The 25887-nt window shown below is 42.8% G+C and overlaps 1 protein-coding gene across 1 annotated transcript in view; it reads left to right on the top strand.

The window, feature by feature from the left end:
- The window catches only part of kidins220a (kinase D-interacting substrate 220a), a 95356-nt gene that overhangs the window by 55597 nt on the left and 13872 nt on the right, over window positions 1-25887 (top strand). Inside the window, exon 34 of the transcript XR_004629714.1 lies at window positions 3771-4055. The gene's annotated coding sequence lies outside the window, so the exon portion shown is untranslated. The remainder of the gene's footprint in view (window positions 1-3770; window positions 4056-25887) is intronic.

Here is a 25887-nt window from a genome sequence, read left to right as displayed (position 1 = left end):
TCAGCTGATCAACCCGGGGGCCGGACCGGGAACGGTTTAAAGCTCGGGGCGGGATTTGGGTCAGTGTGGGGTTTCTTCCTCGCTGGTGGCCGAAACTTCACTCAAGTGTGGACTTACAGCACTTCAGCTACTCAGAAAGGCCCAGTTTCACTTCACTTGAGTATCTCCAGTTCATTTGACTGAATGTTCAGTAAAAATAATCATTTAAAGCTTGTTTTGGCACAGCTCCAACTCGGTTCACACATTAAGATTGTACATTACTGAAAGATGCCAATATTTCTACAAAATATCGGATTGCTATTAATTCACTATCTGTCGTCTTTACTTCTTTTACACTGAGTTCATTTGCAAAAATGGATAACTCCGTTTTATACATTTTCAAAAAACACATTTCTTTTTTATATAGATTCCTAATAAAGTTACATTTTCAAGATATCTCTGATTAGTAATGTCATTTTGACTTAGTCAAAGCCACCCAGCCCCAGTTGATCGATAATACCAAAAGCTAGTAATAGAAAAAATATGTTTTTTGAAACTTTTTTTTAGTTTTTCAAAAGTGAGTTGACTGTTTTTGCAAATGAACTCTTCACTTGTTTAACTCAGTCGCCTCTCAGCCTACTGCCCTGAACCTACATCAGTTCCTGCTTTTATGTGGCCTATCCTTCAACTCTATTTCAGCTCATTAACACATTTATATTTAGGCTACTCCAAATAATTAATAATTAATTGCAAATGCATTTTTTCTATTCAGTTGCATGATCATAAAGTTTTCTAGTCACTAGTTTGTCTACATCCACCAATGTCTTACTGGTTGTGTTTTTCTTGATCCAAATTGAGTGAAAATTCGTTTTGTTTTTTAATGAAACCATTAAAATCTAAGTCTGTATTCAAATATGTTTAAGAAAGAGATTTTATTGCCCAGATTAACAAAAGTGTTTGGTTTTCAATCTTTCATATATTTATCTCAAAGAAATCAAACATCTAAAGGCATGAACAGTGGATTTATGCTGCTGAACTCCTCAGCTTGTTCAGCCTGGGAGGGCTTGATCTGCTGTGAGACATGTTATGGATTTAGCTTCCCACGGACAGACATGTTTCATACTTGTTTCCAGATGTTCAAATATGAGGACCAGCCACTGGTAAAATAGTCCGAGCTGCCACATGAATAGCAAAGTTACTGAACGTATAGCTTATTCCTCTTATACTTCGCAAACTAAGTCTGATGGAGAAAAACATGGAGGCATTTTTGACAAGTTTTCCCTGAAGCTTTAGTGAAGTGAATAAAGTTGCTCTTTTCTTTTTCACACCAAGATTCAGAGACATTTCTAAATAGCAGCGAGCAAATACGAGCCTCCGTGCCCCTGTCTCTCTTTCCTACTATTTGTGGTTCAAGGAGGTAAAGTTTGGGAGAGAAAGCGGAGCAGCCTGCCCGCTGCAGAGCTCCCTGCAGCCCGGAGTCTGACTGTGTGCGTCCCGGTCTACTTGTTGATCCTCCGCCTCACACACAGCCGCACTATTTTCTCTCTGCGACTTCAAGGATCGACTTGAAACGATTTTCAACATGTTTTTCCTTAAACCGAGATCATTTATCCGAAAGAAAAAAGTGGAGACACATTTATAGAGCAATTCAAATAAACGTCGGACACTGTGGATGAAATTAAAACACAAAACTGGCTTTTTATCCAAGGCATCGATAAATAAAAAGTCAAAGATAATGCATACTTTAGGTAGAAAAATAAAAGAGAACGTCATGCAGCTTTATACGGACTGTACAAACTGTAACTGGTGATAAAAAATAAACATCTTAAAAGAACGAATAAGAAGTCCCTAAAACTTTCTATTAATTACCGACGATTTGTTTCTCATTTAATTTCTGAGTCACACTTCTGTATCCCAATCTGAGTCTGAAAACTGCGCATTTTACGCAAAATACGTCAAATTCCGCTCGTTTCACGCTCGTAGTCCTAGAATCAGCAGCTCTCGCGCACAGTGAAGGTATTTCTGCAGACTTCTTGAAGGTCTCGCGCTCTACCCTCCTCAGCTGGGCTGCCACGCGCCTGTCGCGTGGAGCAGTGTACACATCTGATGGTTGTGCACTGTGTGCACGGGCTCTTGTAGCTGCAGCGTCGACCCTAAGGGGCGTGGTCTGGTATCATACACCCCTAAACAGCACGGATGTGGTTTCTCAAGGAGCACAGGGCAAAAGGAAGGTGAGAGCTGTGATCTTCAGTGGGTACAATATCTGCTGAAATACTTTGAATGACAACCAAAGGAAGCGTGCAATGCAGTCTGCAACCAATGAGCTTTTTGATGATTAATGTATGTATGTGTTTGTGAAATATCAAAAACAGTGAGAAGTGGCCACTACAATGTCTCAAAGCTAAATCCAGCATACCCATTTTCCTTATTTCAGCTAACCAACCCTCCAAAACCCAAATATGTTTAGTCCAAGTGGCAACCTCAGGTCTAAAATATGAGTCCAATGCGGAAGTGCTAAAAACTGCAGTTCAATGAGGATCCACTTGAGGCTGGCTTTGGAAGTACCGGAAACCACATACACACCAATTCAAAAAAGCTGATCTTTACAGCAGAAATAAACGTGTTTACAGCCTGGTACAAAAGACCAGTGTAGTCTGGATAGCTCAGTATATATTGAGATTACAAGTCTTCCAATGAGAGGCACAGCTGACTTGATTGACAGGCGGGAACACTGTAGCTGTTGGCTAGGAGGCTCAAACCCCGCCTCTTTACATCACAATTGCTCAACAGCAGCAATATGGCTGCCGCGGCCGACTGGCCTCAAAACAGCGCTTCAGAAACACATGGGTGACGTCACGGATACTACGTCCATATTTTATACAGTCTATGGTTTAGTCAGTGTACCAAACTTGACAAGCTAAACTAGCTTATCAGTGTCTTTAAAAAGCTGTTGACGGAACAGTGTTTGACATTTCTCAGATTCAGATTCAGAATACTTTATTAGTCTCAGAAGGGCAATTCAGTTTTACAGTCAACCCGTCCATTGTACAAAATAAACAGTAAAGGAAATAAATAACACATCGTGACATCGACAACAACCACAACCAGTGACCGTACAGCAGAGCGAGATGCGGAGTGATTCTCGGTTTATTCTGGCTTTTGTGCATTTAGCAGCCTTGTGGTAGAAGGAATAAAATAATTTGCATAGCAGTTTGTTTTCGGCACATAATACTGCCAACCTGAGGGCATAATTTCAAATTCACTGCCAAGTATGTGATCAGGTTGGGTTCAAATTCTGTTTGCTTTCTGGACCACCCGCATTGTCCAAAGGGAGCAGAGGTCCTTAAGCTGGACTCCAGTGATTTTGGAGCACAATCTGATGATGCCATTTCTTGCTTTTTACAGTAAGATTTCTGCTTAAAACTGAGGTGAATAACCAGAAAAAAAATATTCCTTTGTTTTTTATGAGACAATATAAGTTCTGCATTGCATCCTTAAAAAAACATAAGGCCTATGGTAAATTCATTTGAAATCAGTCAATACTCTCAATATGCTAGTATGGCATAATGAAATTCAGATTTTTGCCACTTTGCTGAGAGTTATAGGCACATTTTCTGATCATTAAAATGTTCTGCCTTCATAACCAGAGTCATTAATTTAACAGAGTTCATCTGTTTTGAATAATTGTTATCAGTAAAAAATGCCAACTACTGCATAATGGTATGAAAAAAGAACAGAATTTGGCTTCACTGAAATTCATATGTCTGCCTTCTTTCTCTGTCCACCTACAGCAGCATCCCCCCAATGGGACTCTCTCTGCTCTCTGAGCAAAACCATCGAGGCCTGGATCTGTTGTAACATGAGAGGCTGCAGAGGGCACACAAGCAGGCAGGAAGCTCTGGGAGCGAAGGATGAATGGTTGGGAGAGATGGTTTGACCAGATTAGACCAGGACACAAAGGCACCCTGGCTGCCCTAGTGCTTTCCGGGCTGGACATGAAGTGGCCACTCCACACCCCCCTGAGGTCGGCCCCTGCGTGCCTCTGCTACAGCTGGATGCCCGACACGAGACAGCAGGTACAGGTGTATGGATATATATTTTATGATTCTTTCTGCAACTTCGTTATAGACAACTCAAGCAAGTCGTCAGGCAAAGTTGTTAAAAATCCACTTATTTTCTGTTAGAGCTGAACCACTCAGATCTTTTGGCCAGCATGAAAACCACGAACCAGTTGGCAGTGTGGAAAAGTTGGCTGCAGTCTAACTTTTGGGCAATATTGCCCGTTGGCATACAATCACACATTAACATTGCTGTGTCGCCCACCTATCACTGCGGCACAGCTGTCACTGCAGCAAGCAGTCTGTACCCCCGTAATCAGATATCTGCATATCTCCTCTTTCACACTCTGAGTATGACAGTGTGGTTTCAAGTCCAACTTACTGTTAGAAGACGATTGTTGAAATCAGATTTTTTTTTGTGCAACAGGGAGAAAGGAAGTGAGGCCGTGTCTGTGAGTGAAGAAGAAGTAACTCAAAGTTAGGGAACTATTGCTACTACAGAGTTCTGCTGAAGAATATTTGCAACACCGAAATTGGGTGTTAATGGGAGGCTGTTACAGTTGGGATGTGAAAGGTACTCTAACAATGTGATGCCATTTCACCAAGCCTTTGCTTTTCACCGCTAACAGAAGCTTCTGTAGGCAAAAGGATTAAGTTTGTGTCGTTTCAATCCCAGGTTCCTCTATTCCAAAGGGAATTGAGAGTGTGTGTGAGACCTGAAAGAAGGTTGTGATACCACCTTGGCCTAAGACTTCTTGGATTCTGTGGTAGCATGGTTTTGAGTGCGTCTGAAAGAGGGCCTCTGTTTGGAGGTTCGTGCTGAGATTGCGTTCCATTTCAGGGAACACTTCCCTTGTTTGTGTTGTTGATCCCTGCCCTCTCTCAGTGCTTTGTATTCAAGAGAAAAAATAAGATTGTCTAAACCAATAGTGGCAGTTATTTTATGTGTAACCTTGTTTCATTATAATGTCCACAAATTTCATTCTTGACCTTTGACCTACAGTGGACAAAAACAGTCTTCCAAAAGGTTTATTCAGTAGCTGTTTGCACTTTTTTAAATCATATCAAACAGGAGACTTTAGTTCAAGGCAGACATTTCAACCTTAAAATGTGTATTAAAAAATACTATCAGAGGTCTCAAAAGTTGTCAGAAAAGTAAAAATGTAAAAGTTTCTAACTAAAGACCCTGCCAAGTGAAGACTTATTCCAAGCATGAATTGTTCGCTAAACATCCAAAGCTCTCTTAATTCAAAAGCGACGTCCTTGTAAACAAGAGTTCACTGAAGCACCACAGGAGAGCGTTATTAAAAGAAAATAAAGCCAAATGTCAGCCCATAGTTATTTTGCTAGATATACAATGAAGTAGTTTGTTTTTATCATGTTAAGCCATAGTTATGTTAGTAGTTGTACAATAAAATAGTTTGTTTTTATTATTATGGATAAATGCATTAGGACCGTAAATCAGGGAAACAGATTTGCTAAGCTAGGTGATGCTACAAGGTATGAAAGGCTTACATTAAAGGTGCAGTTGGTAGGAATGGGGTAAAACACTTTTTTTTTTCTGCTGGGTTTGGAAAAAAAAGTCATAATACCCATCGGTACTCATCAGTAATTGAAGTTATTTGAGATTATGGCGAAATCTCTGTGTTTTCCAATGCCTTTGCGTCAAGCAACATTATTATTCCCCTTCGTTCCCGTTATCACGCACCAATCAGAGCTACTCTCCAACCCTCTGTCCTGATTGGTCGAGTGGCGGCCCCTACTAGCCGGCACTACTTCCTCCTAGAACACGCATGAGAAGTAGGGGAAATCTGGTGGGGAGGGGTAGTGTTGACATTCGAAATCACTCTCCAAACTGATGTTTATATCATGACTACCAACAGCAGCTTTAAGGGGCATGATAGCTTTTCTAAACCAGATATGTTCTTTCAATGTAATGAAATGTAAGTTTATGACAATGCCAAATTATATGTGTGAACCCTTTTCCCCATTGTGCCATGTTATCCTGACTCTCATTCACATAAGCTAGCTAACATTATTCTTGCTAGTTAGCTTAGTTTTTGGTAGTTGACCAAAAGCTATTCACAACAGCTAATCTTTCCTTTAAAACCAGATTGTGTGGTGCACTCTACTTATAATTTAGTGATGTGTAAATCTCCTTTTATTAAGCCCTTGTGCTAAATAGTAGTAACGTTTAATTATTCTGTGCTTGCTATCCACCTCTGAGACGCTCACTGAGGGTGAAACATATGATTTGAACACTTCTGACCTCGCCCTCCTCTGAAGCTTCCTCCTGCTGTATCTCTGCGTCGCAGCAGAACTCACTTCCTTATAACCCCAAACCCTCTGACCACAGCCATCTCACTTCTTACTCAATCTTTATCTATTTATACAGCACAGAGGGAAGAGAGAGTTAATGTAGGAAACACACTCCTTTCTGTGAAAACAGAGAAGCGGACAGTTGGCTGATTCATTGCTCTGTCTTTTGCCATCTCTGACCACCCGTGCGTGTTGTTTTTACTGAGGTAAATAATGTGACTGATGTTTGGAGAAAGGCTGCACAGAGCTTGTTGGCGCTTTAATAGCATATTTTTTTCACTGAGAGTAAATGACAAAAGAGTAAAAGATTGTTTTTTTTTGTATATTTGATGCTTTAAAACATGGCCATTAGAGAAATATCTATACTTGCAAAGAATGTCTCAAATTTTTCAATCCCACTGGTATTTTCTGATTTTGCAAAATCTCCCATCTGCACTGAAATGCCAAAATGACAGAAAAACACTTAAATCTTTTCTATTCTAAGCCAACAGCTTAACACTATTACTGCCAAGATGCTTTCCACTGTCTCTGAAGCGTTATTTATTGTTTACAGAGCAAGTGTGAAAAATGTAGTGCATCAGCACGTCCAATTTCTAAAAACTGGATCCCATTCCAGTGAGACTGGGGCTGTGTTAGAAGTCATTCACTCAACCTTTCATTCACTATTTTATTAATACAATAGCATTTCTATGGAGAGGACAGGGCAGTAGTGAGGACTTTTTGTAAACACTGAGGTTGAATGTCCTTCCAGCCAGCTATAAACAGACTCCAGAAACAAAGGCTCTAATTTAATTCAAATTTTATGCAATTATTTGGATTTAAATTGAGATGTTTTTCAAATAAATTTCTTCCAGGCGTAAAGAGAAATTTGGATCGAAATTCCTCAGACTCCTGATAATTATTTTATGTCCCGAGACTCTGTGATTGACGAACGATGTGCCGGATTTTATGATTCAGTAAAGAAAGTTTTTCTTCCAATCAACAGAACATTAAATCAAAATAGTTGTCTCAGATGCTTTTCTCTGTTTTCTCTGTAATGAAAACCAGATTACGTATTTTATTTTCCAAGAATCTTCCCAGGAAATCATGGACCAATAAAACAGGGTTTTAGTGTTCCACTTTCCAATATAAGGTCTGTTTCGATGTCCTCTCAATGCTGCCAGGAATATAAACCTGCTGGGAAAATACTAGATCTTTTTTTGTATTCATTGTGTTGACCTAGAAGTATAGTGTACTCTCATAATATTTCATTTAGACCATGGATTGTGTCCATGGATTGTGTTTATATGGGTTACTCACAGTGACTACCAGTTAATTATCTCCAAAATCTGCCTTCGGTTAGTGTTTAACTTTTTCTAGCCTGTTTTTATGGTCCGTTCTATCCTCCTTTTCTCCACTTTCACTAATCTTCTTGTGTACCCTTTTTTTTTTTTACCCCAGGCATCTTTTTTCAGTAAAAACATTCTTAAAAGTCACTGCTCAATACCTGCCCAGCAACAAATGGAGTGTGAAGCCCCTTTGAGGTAATAAAACCCAACAAAGTCTCAGAGAAAACACACATCTCTGGATCTGAGTGTCCTCTGTGCAGCTAAAGTACAGAACAGCACACTTCTGTGTCTAAATCATAGACCGTATAAAACATGGACTTAGCATTGGGTTCCGTCACCCTTTAGTTTCTGAAGAGGCATAATGAAGCCCAAGATGGCAGTCACCATAATGGAAATGATAACTTCCAGCTAATCTAGAAACCAGCAAAGAGGTGAAGTGGTGGATAGTCTAGCAGCCTGGAAAGCAGCTTCATCAGCCCACCTGTCAGTCACATCAGCTGCACTCCTATTTATGCACAAGGGCCTGTGTCCACTAACAGCATTTTTGGGGGCTGGCAGTGCACATTACCCCAATTTCAGAGGGCTTGTCACCGGCACTCACTGTTGCTAGGTTAAAGTTGTCCCACTGCACTTCCACTGAACCCAATAGTGACCATGAAGTTGGTTTTAAAATGCTCTGTATGCATTATATGCACTACATGCTTCATATTTTCTTTTCTTCAATGGAATTTAGAAAAGGAAATATAAAAAACATTGATGGGAACTGTCGTAGAATGAGCAGTACCTCGAGGCCTGGAAATAGTAACCTGGAAATAACGAGTGTGTTTAGTTTCTTCTACATTTATATCAGAAGTCCCACCTTCTCTTGCTTCTGATTGGTCTTTACTGGAGAAGTGACATTGATGAGCATGGCAGCACTCCAAAAGTTGAACTATTTCCAGCTGAGAGCCCAGCTTGTCATCAAAACAGGTACAGATGTTACGATTAAAGACATGAGGTATAGAGGCCACACTGTGTGTGTACCGGGCTGTAGACATGTTTAATTCTGCTGTAAAAATTGACACGTTGTTGGGGTATCCTCAGCTTGACGAGCTCGCCTCAAGAGGACAATATCCACCTCAACAATGGCTTCATTTTTCTCCTGTACCTGAATGCAGATGTAGCCCTGTTTGGGTTTCCCTGTTTCAAAGAGCTTCTATAGGTGTCATGTCGTCCATCACATGCAGATTTGCTGCTGTAAGCACGTTGAGGTGGTCAGGTGGATCATTGAGAGACAGTGCTTTTAACTGATCACAACAACAAAGGTTCTCACGGCCCTAATCCTCTTTGGCTCTTATCTCTCACCCCTCCTCACCCGTCACCCATCTCATCGGCTCACGTAGGATCAGACCGAGCAGCACAGACTTTCTCATGCCTTTCCCTTTTGGCATGCTCCTAATATCCCCATTACTTTCTCCATCTCTTTCGCCTCTCAGATTATCTGTCTTTCTTGATCATCATTCTCTCTTTTTTTTTTTGTCTCACTTTCTTTTCTCACTTTTACCCGTTTATCTGTTCGTTCCCACCAAGGGCATCGGGGTCTTAAAGGGCTCTCTTTCCCCCTTTGACTAACAAAAGCTGAGTCACTTTTTGAAATGAAGAGCTGAGGCTTTGAACACCACTTGCTAAGCCCCATTTGAAGAGAAGCTTCAGTCTCTTATCGACAATAGATTGGGCTCTGTGCGTGGACTGTGGTGCATTCAGGATTGTGGGAAACTAAGCTGCAGTGTGCGGAAAAAAAAGCATTTGAATAACAACTTTCCTCAGCTGCTGCATCTTTAAATCTTTGTGATGTAATTATGTTAAATCCCCGAAAGCTGCTGTGCCTCATATTGCCACCGTTTTTTACTTCCTCTCTTGATAAGCTCTGCCGCAGTTAGTCCCAAACATCACAGGTTAATGTGGCCATTTACTTTGATATCAGCAGAATGAATCAACCTTTAGAGGCTATTAGCGTTATTAAAAACACCCCAGAGGGAGCAGCTATGGCGCGTGTACTTCCAGGGCCTGTGTATGTGTTGCAGTTAGCTTTAGATTATTGGGACTTATTGGAGTAACAAGCTAATGGAATTAAGGTGCTGGATTTCATGCGCTGTTGCCAAGATTCAGCATTAAAAGGATGTGTGCTGAATAAATAGTGCTTTAAGTAGATGAGATTCCGACACGGGAGAGATTCGCTTGTCAGAGCAGCATTGTTTGCTCGCCTCCTGAGCCAGTGAAACTGTCAAGTGTGCAAGTGGCCACGGATGGATAGATGGCTGGATGGAGCGGATTCCTCCTCTTAAGAGTGCATTTTTAGAAGAAACTCTTCAAATGCTGGAAGCAAAGAAACTTTCCTCTCATATCTAGTTTCTGCATGAAGCAGCTCTGGCAGAAAAGAAAGAGCTGGAAGCGCACCTAAAGGCACCCTCTTGATGAAAAAGCGAGGATTTCTATACAGATCTATATTTGCCAGCTAATTACGTACATGAAAAGCAGAATGAAAATGAAATCCAAATATTTACCAAAATAAACTCCTGTTTTGTTTCATTTCTCCGTCAGCCGTGCCAGAACAGAGTCCTCTCCATTACAGATAATTCATCTGATGTTTGTGTTTGTTGCTGGATTAGCTGGGAGGCGTTGCTGTTGGCCCGGGCTGTAAAACGCTCTCATCTGTATTTTAATGGACTACCAAGCAGTGGGAGGATGTGGCTCTGTGCCACGATTTCACAGTGAAAGAGGGGATCGTATGTAGCAGGTAATCTATTTGTGAGAGTGTTTTATCCGTATAAATGGAATTAGCGGGAAGGTTTGACGACACATTAAAAAGGCAACACTGAGTGTTTGTGAGTGTATGCGTGTGTCTGCATGTGTGCTCGAGGAGCCATATTTGATCGACCCTAATTGGGATTTCTGTGCTCAAAAAATGACTCTTTGCTTTAATGATGCTGGGGATGTGAGGTAAAATAAAAACCGATAAATGAAACTCATCTGTGTGAAATTAGAGTGCGCACCCTTGAAGTGGGAGTGAATTAACCAAATACACATGGCATGAAATCCACAGTGAAACAGCTGTATTTGGATGCATGTATGAAGTACGTTAGCTACTGTATGCAAGATGGAAGTGATTATGTTAGGTAGCATGCTAGCATCTTTTCACTGAAGTGGCTATAAATTGGATTTTAATGTTCTGTAATCCCCGTCAATTTCCTGTTGGGATAAAAAAAAGTTGGTCTGAGAACCTGCAGATGCTTTATTTTCTACTTTTAGTCGCAAACATTCAAAACAAAAGCAAAATGACAGCATGCATGCGTCACACACTCTCACACACACACATACCAATGCACACACAGAGCTTGCAGATGGTAGGGTCTTTCTAACCCGGCTCTTTGTAGCCCTCTTGCAGTGTGAGCAGAGGAAGAAAAGGCTTGTCTTTTATCAGGCGCTCAACGCAGCAGTGTTGACATTGGGATGGCACCTAATTAGGTTAGGCCCAGCACAGCATGCACGGTTAACTAGGCTGGCCTAGGCCTCAGGCTCTGCAGATCCCAAGGTGAACGCCACACTGCAGCTGAGGAATGATACCACCGACTACTAATGTACTTTTAACGTTATCTGTCTTCTAAAAATACGGCCACAGCAAACAGCCGCAGTTATTTTTTCCTCTCCTCCTGCAATTAGCAGGTAAAACTCTCTGGCAGAGTTTGATGAATATGGTGGGAGGTGAGAGTTCTCACTATCATTTTGAAAACACATTAGATTGCTTATGTTTTGTTTACATGAGGATTTGATCATGTTGTCTATGGCAAGAGGTCAGAGGTCATTAGGGAAGTGTTTTAATTAGAACTCAAAATTGACTAAAGTGTTGAAATAGTGGAAATCATTACCAGAAACATACCAGGGACGAGATCACACATGTTGTAAACAAGCTAGATTAGCCAGACTAGCTATTAGTTTTCCCTTATAACACCTGAAACTGTGAGAACATACGTCTCTGGTTAATCCAGTAGAAGTTTCTTTGAGCTGTAATATAACTGGAGACTCTTTTCCTCTCTATATTACAAAGCTAGAAGTTTTCTAGAACCAGTTAACCACTTGAGTATCCTGGCTTAGATATTTTTATGTAAAATGACGGCTCACTTTCTGAAATCACAAGAAATACTTTGGACATTTTTGAGTGTGAGTGAGATGAATTAAAGCTCCAGTGAGGAGTTTTTCAGCTTATTATGAAACAGTTTGATATTAATATTGATGCCTCTTTATAACCTATAGAAGCAAACAAGACCAGCTACCTAAAGATGAGCTATTTCTGTACAGCTATTTTGAATGTCTCAAAGCGCTTGTGGGGGGAAGGCATTATTAGTACGCTACAGAAGCAAAAATTGGAAAAATATTGGGTGAGTATAAATTTGATTATTAAAAAACAGAAGGATGTTATCTGTTTAACACTTTACCAAATGTACAGGAAAAAAATCAGCAAAGAACGGACGCATAGCTTTGTCCACAGGGGCGCCAAAATCAACACAAACCATGTTGCTTGCTGTAGCTTTAATATTGGACTCTTTCAAACCAAGCTAAATTTATTTGCAAAATAAAACTTCTCTCCAACATAAAAAAAATGTGGGAATCACATTTAAATAGTTGTATTATTCTATTTGTTAAAATATACCTCCCTGTATTGTTTGAGGCTACCTAAGCTGCACTCATTTCACACTGCATATGCGCCATTCTCCACAATCCCCCCAATTTGGCACTCTATTTTCAGCTCCAAAATTATCCCCCTGTTCTCTCATCGCTCTCAGCCCCACCACCTCCTCAGCATCCACCTGCTGGTCCCAGCATGAGCGGGTTCAAGATAAAGTTCCATCCCTCTTTAAATTTCTGCATGTAAGACAAATCTGTCTGTTTCACTTCTTTTAATTTGAAAAGCGTCCCCTCTGTAGTTTTCAAGATGACTGTATTTGATATGACAAGTTTAGCCTCAATTTTTAGGATATTAATAAACTCGATATTGGTTCCTTTAATTATTCAGCATTGTCAGAACATAACCAACGTGTCAGTTCTTGTTTAAAGAGGTATTTTATTGGGGGGCTCTAAGTGTAAGGACTTGGTCCTTTGGTGAGTTTTATGGCAGCAGGATAATTAATGTGGGGATGGCTTACAACAACATTTTCCTCTTGTTCATCTAATGAGGAAAATCACCCAGTGGTGCCTCATTGGTGGTATTTTGGAACACAATGAAGTTTTGTGGCTCAGAGGAATTAGCTTTACACTCATAAAAGCCATGAAGATGAGCTCAGGGATTACTTTGGGTTTGGATATGTTCATGTTGTTGGTTGCCAATACAAAAAATATAGAATATCTCCAGACTGGCCCTTTAAAGTCAGTTTTATCTTTAAACCCAGTTTCACCCTGACAGAAGTGTTTGAGCATAAGATTCACAAAGAACCGGCACACCAGGGTGCATCATTTTAGAGTCCTGTTTCTAACAGAGCTGTGAAACAAAAAGGCTTTTATTGTAGTTTCATATTTGTCCACTGACTAAAGGACAAAACAGGACAGAGGGAGGCTGACTGAAGCTCTGTCTGGGTTTTAGTTTCACAGTCCTCGTACTTCCCCTGAGAGGCTGCTCTTCTCTTTGTAGCATCATTAACAGTTTCCCTGTGTGGAATCCCCTCCTCTGATTCCTATTTCCGCGTTATCGCCAGTTTGGCCTCATTGAAGTGAGACGGTCAAGCTGGAAAGGGGATGTTAGCTAAAAAAAAAAAAGAAAAAGAGGATGTGGTCCGGGAGTATCTGGTCATAAGACGCGTATGATTTAAAATATGACATTTTGACTCATTGCTGATTAAATTTATAAATGTTTTGTGCTTTTTTTTTTTAACACTGAGACTGGCAACGGAGCAAATTAAGGCCATGTTAGCTCTTTACAGGTGTCAGGAAATGAAATGAGATCATTTGAAAGTCTTAGAGTGGCTAATAGGAAGAGAACAGGAGGGAAGGAGGAGGAGGAAGAAGAGGAGGAGGGGTGTCCGGTCATGCTGGAGCCCGGCGTCTTTTTAGAGAGAAGAGGGGGAGAGACATGGAGAAAAAGAGGGATAGAAAGAAAGGAAAGCACTTTTGCGAGCCACCCAGGCTTCATTACCACGTCAATCTTAAGAAGGAGAGAGAGAGAGAAAGAGAGATAGAGAGGGAGAAACAGGCCGGCCAGGGCCCAGCAGTGGGGCCGGATCCATATGGTGCTGCCGGCTCTGGAATGAATAGTGAATGGAGCGGCTGGGCGCTGGGCTGCTGGAATCTGCCTCCAAGCCTTTGTGAACAGGATGACCAAAGACAAGAGGGAGCTCTGCAGATGGCCCAGGCTATAAATAGGTAGCTAGTCTATCTCCGTGCTGTCACTCTTCTTGTCTATCCGTCCCAGCTTACCCCCTCACCCCCCACCACCATGGACACCACTAAAATGTAAGAAAATAAAAAGCCGGATTCTGTGATATCACAACTGGGCTGAGAATCTGTCCCCTCTTTCTTGTCTCCTTCCCAGCCACCCCCTGACTTCACACATTTATCACTCAGATTTGTTACAGATGCACTGGAGGTATGGGAGTCCTCGGCGGTGACGTGTGGGAAAAAGTGTGTGAGCATGGTCGCTAAGTTGCTCAAACACAAGCCGGGAGAGATTGAGCAGTTGTGTTTTCAGTCCAAACTTCTCGCAGATGGACTTTAAAGTGAGTGATAAATCCGTGTCCAGATTGAGGGTCCTTTTGTCATTAAACTAAGCCTTAGCGCTGCTGTCCATCTGGCTCTGTGTGTGTGTGTGTGTGTGTGTGTGTGTGTGTGTGTGTGTGTGTGGGTGTGCGTGAGTGCATTTGTGTGTGTGTGTGTGTTTGTAGTGTGCCTTGTGTGCAGACACTGGACATGATCCTGTAGTGGGAAGAGCACTTCAAGCCTTCCTTTTAAAGAGTTGCTGACTGTAGCGCACTATAAGCTAGCCTTCTGCTCCTACTCCTCATACATCTTCTTTTTTCTCTCACACACACACGCACACACACATGGACACACTTTGCACTCTTGTAAACACATCTCCAGACGCCATCACGTGTGTTTTGTGTGTATGAGCCCCAGACTTTGAGGTGCCCAATCTATGAGCTTAGACCAACGATAATTGTTAGGAGTGCTGGAGCTCAGAACCAGACCTGTGGAGACAGAGATGACGTGTGTGCGTCTGTGTGTGTGTGTGTGTGTGTGTGTGTGTGTGTGTGTGTGTGTGTGTGTGTGTGTGTGTGTGTGTGTGTGTGTGTGTGTGTGTGTGTGTGTGTGTGTGTGTGTGCAAGAAGGTACCCACCAGTAAACAGAGTGTAGCAAGTGGCCTGGATGACTTATGTCTGGACCACACAGAGGAAAAGAGCATCAATCAGGTTGGTGCTGCTTAGAAGCTGTGGCATTACAAACAGAATCTGGCTGGTACAGACACACACACATTGACCAACACACACACACTCATACACACAGAGCTCTTTCAAGTACATCAGGTTTCTGTAACATCTAAATCATTGTCATGTATCAAATTTGATTGTTTTGTCTAGTTGAGGTTGAACACTTGCTGCTGACTTTGTGTATCTGTATGTGTGTGTGAGTGTGTGTGTGTGTGTGTGTGTGTGTCAGTAATGGCTCTCTTGAGGTGAGGCAGCCAGGTGCTCACCGCAGGCGACATCACCAGGGTCAGCCGCTGATGTGAGGCACCGGCTCGCCTTGATGACATCATCGCCCTCCTTTTTCTTTCCCTGGCAGAGTGACTTGGGGCCGACCAAGCAGCTTGTGCTCGTGTGTGTGTGTGCGTGTGTGCGTGTGTGCACGTGTGTGTGCAGCAAAAATGTTCTAATTACATCATTAAATCTAGCATTGAGTGTATTAAAATCATATTTTTTCCCCGAACAAATTAGAAAGGCAAAAGCTAATTAGCAGATCATTTCAGTTGTGTGCAATTTGAATTACATTTTTTTCAAGATTTTCCTGTTATCAAATAATATCTTGAACATATTTCCACTCATTTTGAAGTGCTTGTGGAAACAATTACCTCTCCCTACACAGCAGGTGTTTGTCTGCCTCTAAATTAAACCAAGATTTTAAGATTAATATGAGACTAAATGGCTTGTTAAGGCAGACATATTTGGTGTTTTATTTGGAGGGGGAGAAGACTCTTTAAAAGCTCTTCCCAGTAGAGGCCCTCCATCTGTTTAAACTCCAGCAGACACCTTGTATCTGTATCTCTGCTCCTCCAAGATGCTACGGAGCAGAGACAGATGAATTTGCGTGAGTTATCTGGCCAAACATTAAGATATGCTGCTGTGAAAATAAGAAATACAGCGTTTATCAGCCGGGGTGAGTCTTTTGTTTTTATTTTGGGTGCGCAGCAACAGCCATTATCCATCTCAGTGATGTTGTGACACAGCAACGCAGAGGTTGCTCCTCTCTGAGAATGTGCTATTATCAAGCCTACTCCACGCGCATGCACATAAAAAAATCTGCGCGGTGGCGCCATGACATCACAAACGCTCTATTTGGGTGGGGAAAAGGTTGTGTAATTGCAGCACACTCTGTCATTAGAAGGGCAGAGTGTCATTATATCACACCAGTTACTACACAGATAAAAAACACATTATTCTCCTTCTTTGACCTCCTGTTTCTACTGCTCCTCTCCTAGTTTGGAAATCTCTCTCTATTTCTTCCTCTGTCTCTCTGTCTCTTTTTTCCTCTCTGTTTATCCATCCATCCGTCTGCTAAAACGTCAAACTCCCAGCTGGCCAGGGTGCGATCCAGCTCACCTCCGTGCTGTCCCGGCTTTAGTGCGGTGAGAGACTTAGTAGGTTTAGGCCGGGGCAAACAGGAGACCACTGCGGAGGGAGGGATGAAGAAGATAGAGGAGGAGTAGGAGGACAGATGGGGCAGGGATCAAGGCCCTGCGTTGCTCTGTCCGTCTGCCTCTCCGCCGCTCACTCTTTGACTTGTCTTCTCTTTTTGGTTCAGGTCTTTTTAGGCATTATGTGGGACCAGATGACACCCAGCCTGTGAGTGTCTCTCATTATGAACACAGATGTCTCTCTTCCACTTCTCTTAAACTGTTTTCATGCTACTCTTCTGTCCTATTAGAACATTATTTTCAAACCTTGTCTTTATTTTGAGTTCAAAAGATTTCACCAAGCACAGTTTAAGCTGACAACCTTCCTTTCCCATGACCGCCCCCTCCTCCGCGACCACACATACACATAGAAAAGCAGCAGAAAACGACAGACAGTGAGACAGAAGTTGTTTTTGTCTCTTCCTTTTTTTCTCCCTCGCTTCCGCATATGGTCATCCGTTCTGCCTGCCTGTCTATCTGTCTGTCTGTCTGTCATTACAGTAAATCAGAGGGCTCTTCGGCTTTATCCGAGCGTCCTTCTGGCTGGGACGGCTGCAGCAGATGTTGGAGCCTGGGACAAAATGGATTTCCCCCCGCTGAGAGCAGCTTTTCTTGCCCTCCTTAATGGAGGCTCCTTGAAATGCTAATGCCCCACCATTAGTGTAGTGGTGGTCTAGCATAGTGATGGTGGGAAAAAAGGGGCGAGAGCGCGATCCCAGGCTGAAAAAAACCTTTGTCACTGGAAAATATACTTTGCTGATCCAGACAGACAAGCGTCTAGTTGAGGTTTAAAGAAAGAGAAAGCATGAGAGGGAGATATCTGTCCCGCCACACACGCAGAAGAGGGTGTGTGATGGCATCTTATGCACCGGCCCCCCCCTTTTCCTCCCCTCCTCAAAGTTCAGCTCAAGAGTGGGATAATCGAGCAAATGAAAGAAGCAAAAAAGGAACCAATTTCAACTTGTTTTTTTTCAAGGATCAGGCGGATTCCTGAAATTAGCCGGCTTAGCTCGTTGAGAACATTTGATGATCAGCCTCTGCTTGCTGTTATCAGAGGAATCAAACAGAGAGGAAAGCAAAGCTGCTTTGCTGAACAGCATGTAGTGCATGTTTTCACTCCTGCAGGCGTGCTGCAGGTACAGAGGAGGAGAAGGACAGCAGTTGTAGGAATTTGTGTTTCAGTTTTGTGCAGCTCTTTGAGCAGATGAAAGGAGTTTGCAGGTACGAGGGAGGCAAATATTGTTGCAGCAGCTTCGATAAACATATCATGACTTCCTATTTTCATGCAAATCTGCTGCTTTAACATGCTGCACAGCGACTTCTGTAAAGCTAGGAGAGGCTTTTTGCTCTTTTGCTATTTCTCTCCTAACCTCACTCCTGCCTTACACACACACACACACACACACACACACACACACACACACACACACACACACACACACACACACACACACACACACACACACACACATACACACACACAAACACACACACACACATACACACACATACACACAAACACACACACAAACACACACATACACACACACAAACACACACACACACACACACAAACACACACACACACACATACACACACACACACACACACACACACACACACACACACACAAACACACAAACACACACACACACACACACATGCTCACAGATTTATCGCTCTGGACACTCTTGTCCCTGTCAGCAGCTGGCGGGCTGAGTCTTGTTTGAGCTTGTGTGTGTGTGTGAATGCTTGTGCATAAATGTGTGTGTGTGTGTGTGTGTGTGTGTGTGTGTGTGTGTGTGTGTGTGTGTGTGTGTGTGTGTGTGTGTTCAGAGCCCCAGTAAAGCCTGCTGCTCTGCTCTGCTGTGCTGGCCAGGCCATGTGGCCACTTTAAAGCTCCTTTCTGAGAGTCCTGTGAAGTTGTTAAGGAGCTCCACTACACTGGCAGTTGGCTCTGGGAATCCCTCTGCCAGCTGTAGCCTGCACACACACACACACACACACACACACACACACACACACACACACACACACACACACACACACACACACCCTCCCTGCTTCACTTCCCTCTCTCATGTCCTCTCTCTCATGCTTACACTTGCTCCGTTTCTCTGCTCTTGCTCCCATCTCTGTCCTCTCTTTTAGTCTGTGTCTGTTTGTTGCCTATTCTCTCTCTCCCTCTGCCTCTCCCTCTGTCTGTTCCTCTTGTTCTCTTCCTCCCTCTCTCCCCCGTTTCCCTGCCTCTGTCTGTTCCTCGTTCTGACCGCGGTATCTGCATAATCTATGTAGTGAAACATCATTGCGGACCTTCTGTCTCTTCTGGCACGGCTCCGGCTGCACATGTTTTCTCCTGTATACCTGCTCAGATCACTGGAAATGCACTTTGGCAACCGAGCCAGAGCCACGTGAGGCGATGATGGCTACTTAGAAAAAACATCTGGTGAAGAAAGTTATGAAAAAGCAACATTAGCGGCAGAAATCGGAATAAAGGTAGCTTTATACATGTTTACTGCACAAGCCCAATATTTTTTTGTCAGTCCCTCACTCTGTTAGATTCCTTTCTGGCTCACACACACTGACACACAAACTCAGGAAGGTTGCATCCCTCTCTCATTTTGGCTGACCTTTCATGGAGAGCAGAGAGCAGGTGCACCTGTGTCCTGTTCCCTGGCTTATACTCCCAAGGTCTGCTGTGCACATCTGCTTGAGTGCACTTGCTTGTACACACAAGGAGGACATTTGCTTGTGTTGTCATCAGCTCCATTTTGCAGCAGAGGTCCCTGGCTACAGGGTTATGGATGAATTGTCGAAGAAGGCCATCGTCTTCAATATCTATTTGCTGATGATGTGCTGATATTCACTGAAGGTACTTGTACACTATTCTGCCGTTGAGGTACTTTTTTATTTTGCACTGCGGCTCTTTGTCAAACAAATGCAGTGCTGAAGCAGACGTTATTAATTCTTCTGTCTATGGCAAACCTTTTATATCAGAGTTTGTGCTCTGAAGGCTGTCATACAGACGAGAATCACTGCAAAATCACATGTATGTGAAGCTTAGTCCCATCACTGTAAAATAAAAGGGTGGGTCAGGAGTAGGGCTGTGCAGATATATAGATACAGCAAAGTATTAAATACATAAATGGATAAATAATTTCCTTGTTTCCCTTGAACTCCTGTTATCATAATGACCTCCTCTCCTGTAGATGTTGCTGTTCAGCCCCAAAGCTGAATGCTCCTTGAGTTAAAGCTGCAACAAGCAAGAGGGAGAGGGAAGCTAATTGGTTGATAGGGGGAAGCTAATTAAAGCTATTGAAAACAATGCTGTGAATCAAAGAACTAAGACGTTATTTTGAGATTTTCCGCTCTCTAAGGAGCTAATAAACATGTCCACAGTTCTGCACAAACATGGTTCAAGGAGCTTAATTTTGTTTGTATGCAGCTGCTCTTCAGGCTGTCATGTCCTGCACTGTATCTACTCTGCTCTCCGTCAGACATGCAGCTCTCACACAGCAACGACACAGGATTGTAAAATACCATTATTTTAAAGGTGACATATCACGCTTTTTTCATCAATATATATTGGTCTAAGAGGTCCCCAAAACATGTCTTTAAAGTTTATGCTCAAAAAAACACTTTGAAATCAGATTTTGGCATGCCTGAAGAACCCTCTTCTTCAGTCCTCCTCAGAACACTCTGTTTTCTCTCTGACCCCGCCCCCTCAGGAAGTGGGTGTGGCCTCGGCTCTCCAGCACGTTGATCTAATGTTTACATGTTGGCTGAATATACACGTCTACTCAGAGATCACGTTACTTCAACCCTCTGAATCTGATCCAGAATCTGATCCTGACGGAGAGGTGCCTGTAGCAGGACCTTTCTGAACGATTGGTCACAGATTTAGTGTTTCTTGTTTTATGTGTCAGTATGTAGACGTGTGTCTTGGTACACAGCTACAGCTACGACATGTAGCTATGTAGCTATGCTAACTAGCGCTAGCACTTATCCATGGTAAATAAAAATCATCCACTAGATCTTCAAATCTGCAGACGTGGGGAGTAAAACCGACCTTTGTGTTTATTAAGACAGCCTACAACTAGCATGCCTCCCTCCTAAGCTCCTTGTTAGCACACACGTGTGCAGGTAATGTAAAACGGAGGGGGGATTCAGTATTATTTTATACAGTCTATGGGCTGAACAAGCTCCGAGCTCTGACTCCGTGACAGACCGGATATTGTTGTTATGTAACAAAAACACGGAAGTCTGAAACAGCTCGCTTCACACACATTTACAGAAAGGTGTAGAAATCAAAACAGGGGCAGAATGGATTTTTTTCATTCTCGGGGGGTTTGTAGACATGCCAGGGACACATATTTCAGGTAGAGAACCATTAAAAAGTCCATTTTGCATGATATGTCACCTCCTTTGTCCTTTGGGCATCTCATCAAGACACACAAGCTACATTTATGTGTGTTGCAGAGTACAGCAGAAACAGTGATGTCACCTGATCACAGCGTTTTCTTACAGTTCCTTTACTTGAAATGTCTTCCTCCACACCTCTGCTCAAAGACTGACACACTGAAATGTCCCTAACGCAGGCGCATGGTGAGAAAAAAAACAAAAAAACAGACAGGAGCCAGGGACTGTGCAGATACAGACACCAATACATACCTCAAATGGTTTTTGAGTGTAAATTAGGATGGATACTCTCTCATGCTCTTGTTGCCCCGGTATAGACGCAGGTATTGATGTTGTTGTTAATGGCAGCACATTGAAGTTAAGAATCCTGGGTTTGTGACAACCCTGTGTTTGAATAAGTTTGAATGCAAATTAAAGTGTTTTGACTCGGTCGCACAGTGAGTTGTTTTCGACGCTCTACTTTTAAATTTTCTGTAAATTATGTAGAGTAATGCAAAGTATCCAATTTCATATTGTGTACTATGAAATTGTATCATATCTTTTTTTTGAGTTGTACTTTTTGGGGCTTTTTCACCTTTATTTTAAAGAGGAGGGGACAGTGGATAGAGCAGGAAACCAGGGGAGAGGGGGAATGACACGAACGACAGGGGGCCGCCCGCTATATGGGCGCACGACTTAACCATTCAAGTCCATGCCCGATATGTATCATATCTTGACCCATGTGTTGTCATACATACTATCCTGAGGTCCTTACCAATACCCAATGCCCGAGTCAGGAGTATGAGTTAAAAGAAAATATAGAGGATTTTGATCTTGACAAGAAATTTCTCAGGGGCACAAGCTCACCTGGTGTACCATGTAGGCTACCTGAGCATGAGCCCAGTGGCCCTTGAATAATAAAGGAATACATACATAGTAGGAGCGTTCATCTCTCCTTTGTGAGTCAATCTGATCCAAATCTTTATACACAAGTTACAACACAAATCAAGGACCATTCATTAACATGCAAAATCTAATTTGTGAGGTTTGTCCAGCTAACTTGATCACTTTTTTGGGAGACTTCTGGAAAGTTTTCCTTCCTTCATATTCAGTCACCAGTACTTGATTTCTGAGGTGCAGTATTGTAAATCACTTCAAATGGGTAGTTTTCTCCTTGCAGAAGTCTAGTGCACCAAATGCTAATGTTACAGTAGTTAAAAGTTAAAGGGCAATGTCAGAGTTTTGCGAGATTGAAGACACTGAATACAGAGCAGCATTAGCTAGACAACTTGAGTGTATAATCTATAAACTCAGTCCATCGACCGGTTTGTGTTACATCTTCACTGATACAGGACTCTGAGGAACAGTGTTGCCACACCTTTAAACTTCACTGTCACAAATCTTGTCCAAGGCCCTTAAACTTAATGACCATAAAGCCTGACTGAAATAAAGTGCTTCTTAGGTCTTTAAGTCCTGTGATCAAATATGTTATTGTTGATGATTTAAGGCTTTAGTTAGCAGTCAGTATAAGTATAAGAGCAGGGGACTTTAATTTTAGACCTTTAAGATTAATATTTGGTAAGCTAACTCAAAGTTTAATTTCTAGTTTAGGGGGTTTATTTTTTCCCTGACTAGTTTTAGGTAGGTAGTTTGTATTTTGGGGAAGTGTGTCAGACAAAACTTGGCAAAAAGCAAAAAACCCTTTCAACCAAAACCCAATTTTGGCTGTAAAACAAGTGAAAGAAGTGAAAGAAGCAATGAAAGACATCCCGCCAATAGGAAGTTTTCAAAAAGGGAAAATAAAGTTAAGAAGAGTGGAGCTGATGTGCTTTAACACAGGAGAATCAAACTTGCTAACTTATGAGCTTCCATCAGTTTCAAAGTCAGTCTAACCAAAATTTGAAGTTATATTGTTAAAGCTCATGATGGGACTTGATTTTGATGCGTTCAGTGAAATGTTCAAACAGGCAAAGTGTGGGAAGATTCAAAGTTGGCAGTCAAGTTACATTTTTTTAAATGATGGAGCACCTTGTTCACATTAGAAATGTTCATCTCCCTCTAAACTAGATGGGACTCCTCTAATTATCAGCTAACAGACAAGGTTTGAGGCTCCTGCCGACTTTCCTCCATCCCCCTGCCCGCCCGTTCCTCTTCTTCTTCCTCCTCTCCTCATCCTCCACCTCCTCCCATCCTCTTCTTCCTCCAGAGACGGCCATGCAAGCTGGCGTCCTTTCACTCCACAGATGTCTCTGTTCCTATAGGGCTCTCGCTGCGAGGAGATGTGTTGGCAATCCTGTGAAACACACCTAACACACGCGCCCGGGCACACACACACATTCGCAGACGCTCGCAGAAACACCCAAACACACGGTGTGATACTGCTGTTGTCGCTGCTGGAGTCGATGTCTGTGCACACTCTCATCCTCGCTTCCTCACTCTCTCTTGTTCCTTCCCTTTTCCTGTGTGTCTACGTTCAAAAGGCAGAAAAAGTTAAGAGGAGAAGCAGAACGTGCACGCGGGTGTGTACGCACAACACATCCTGTGTGACAACCTGACGTGGCCCAGATCCGCCAGAGCTCTCAAGTTGAGTGTGAGAAGGTTGTCACCACAATACCTGAGGCTGGCGGGATTAACACCTGTTCTTAGCGCGACTGTCGTGTATGTTTGTCAATGAGCGCCTCACTGTTTCCATAGTGAGTTTTAGCCATTTAGTCTTGATTTAAAAAAAGAAAGTTGTGATTAAAACCTCAGGATGAAGTTTTATGTCGCATAAGGAGAAGACGCGAACAGGAAACACAAGTGATGTCTTTGTTTGTGTAGTTCAGTCCGTCACTCCTCAAATGTGCTTTGTGTGTGTCCGTGATGCCTGTTTAGGCTAGCATGTTGCTGTGTTTTTTTTTCTGTTTTCGACAGTCGTGCTCTGATATGTTCTCTTGCTGGCTGTACTGTTGTGTGTCACTCTCTGTTCGTGTGTGTGTGCGTGTGTGTGTGTCCACAGCATGGGAGTCCATCTGTCTCCAGGAGAGCAGCTTCCTGTTCTCTCCCTCTCATCTCTGCCACTGCAGGAACACACAACCTGGTCTGACATCCGCTCACACACAAACACACATACACACACACACACACACACACACACACATCAATCCATATACACACAGGGACGCACAAACACACATGTATATATACCTTCTGTCTGTCTATCTGTCTGTCTGTTTGCCGACACACATTCGTCTGTCTGTCTTTCCACACACATCCCCATAAAGCTCATCAAAGCCAGTCATCTGCCTTCCTTCTGTCTCTCTGTCTGCCTGCGTGTCTGCCTGTCTATTTGTCTGTCATCCAATCGGTCACAAATGATGGGGTGGGGTGGTGGTGGTGGTGGTGGGGGGTTTCACACATGCCATTTGGCATCCCCAGCTGAAGCTCAATAGAGTGCTAAATGGCGGGGACACAAAATGGCTGCAACACAGTAGCCTCTGCAAAATGGCGATGATGAAGGGTGTGATGTCAATCAATCAATCAACTTTTGTATTTTTAGCGCCAACTCATGAAAGCTATTACATGATACATCACATACAGAGCAGTTCGAGACTGTACGCCTTGTTGTGTCCTTTCCAGAGATCCAGTATTAACTCACTAATGTGTAAGTTCGTGGCGGCAACAAAAAGTAAAAACTTTCTTTTTTTGATATGCGGAAACCTCAAGCAGAACCAGACTCATTGGTGGACAGCCATCTGCCTCGTGTCCCATCAAAGGTTCTGGGTCCTCTCTGGCCTTGTCTACATGGTGATGATTCTGAAAACCGAGTGAACTCCAAGGAGAAAGCAACAGCCGTGCTCACTCTCCATCCGAGCCGAGCAAATCGATGGCCTAAACTGCTGGCTGGGATGGTTTGCAATGATTGTTCCACGGATCCTTGTTTGCTGGAAAACAGCGGTGCTAGGGATGTGTGTGCATGTGTGTGTGTGTGAGAGTGCAGCATGTGTAAGTGTGTGCTTGTGTGTGTGTCCGAGGGGGACATTGATTGGAGCTATTTCTGCTTTGCCACATGACAGATGCAGCCTGTTCACAGCAGAAACGTCAATGCCCACACCTGCTTGGGTGGTGAATGTGAGGCATCACTGACGATTGCCTCTGCGGAGCCAGACTGAGAGACTGACAAAGTAGGAGGAAGGACTTTGTTAGCATGCAGACATCCAGCCGAATGTGAATTATCACACCATCGGCTCTGTCTATGTCCTGGGTGTGTCTACGCTGACTAACACAGGCAGTAACATGAGATTTCAAACCAAGAGTTGTTTATCGTTGCTATGCTTGCGGTACACGGGAGAAAACAGTGCAATGTTATGAAAATAAATACTATCATGTATGACTCTCCTTTACAGTTGGTGTAAATTACCGTACGCCGCATGTTGCACCTTCATTTACATATAGTACTATCAGTTTCCAGCTCCGCAGCAGCATGGGGCAATCTGTTGACTGTTGATTTAAAAGACAGATAACCCTATATCATATTATCCCTGCACATATGTGTCAACCACGCAGTTTGCAGATTAAAAATACAGAGAGAGATAGTGAGACAGAGAAATCGAGAGGAGGACTTTTCTGGCAAATAGAAATGTTTTAAATGAGGAGAAAAAAAAGAGATCCAGCCCTAAGCGTTGGGGCGTGTTTGACGCAGGTAGGATTATAGGCCCTAATAAGTTATAAATGATAGTAATGGCCATCTGTTCGCCTATAGGGAGCTCCTAGCCAGCTCTGATTTGGCACGCCGAGCCGCGGCACGACAGACACTCCTTTGAGCATTGGGCATTTAGAACGCAGCCACCTCGTGCCTGGGCATTTGCTAAATTCAGACGTGACACTCTGACAGCAGATGCTCAAAGCTAG

This window comes from Notolabrus celidotus, chromosome 22 (genome assembly GCF_009762535.1).
Source record: "Notolabrus celidotus isolate fNotCel1 chromosome 22, fNotCel1.pri, whole genome shotgun sequence".
In the NCBI taxonomy this organism is placed as follows: Eukaryota; Metazoa; Chordata; class Actinopteri; order Labriformes; family Labridae; genus Notolabrus; species Notolabrus celidotus.
Note: the sequence above shows the minus strand (reverse complement) of the source record. Positions and strands in the feature narration are given on the sequence as shown.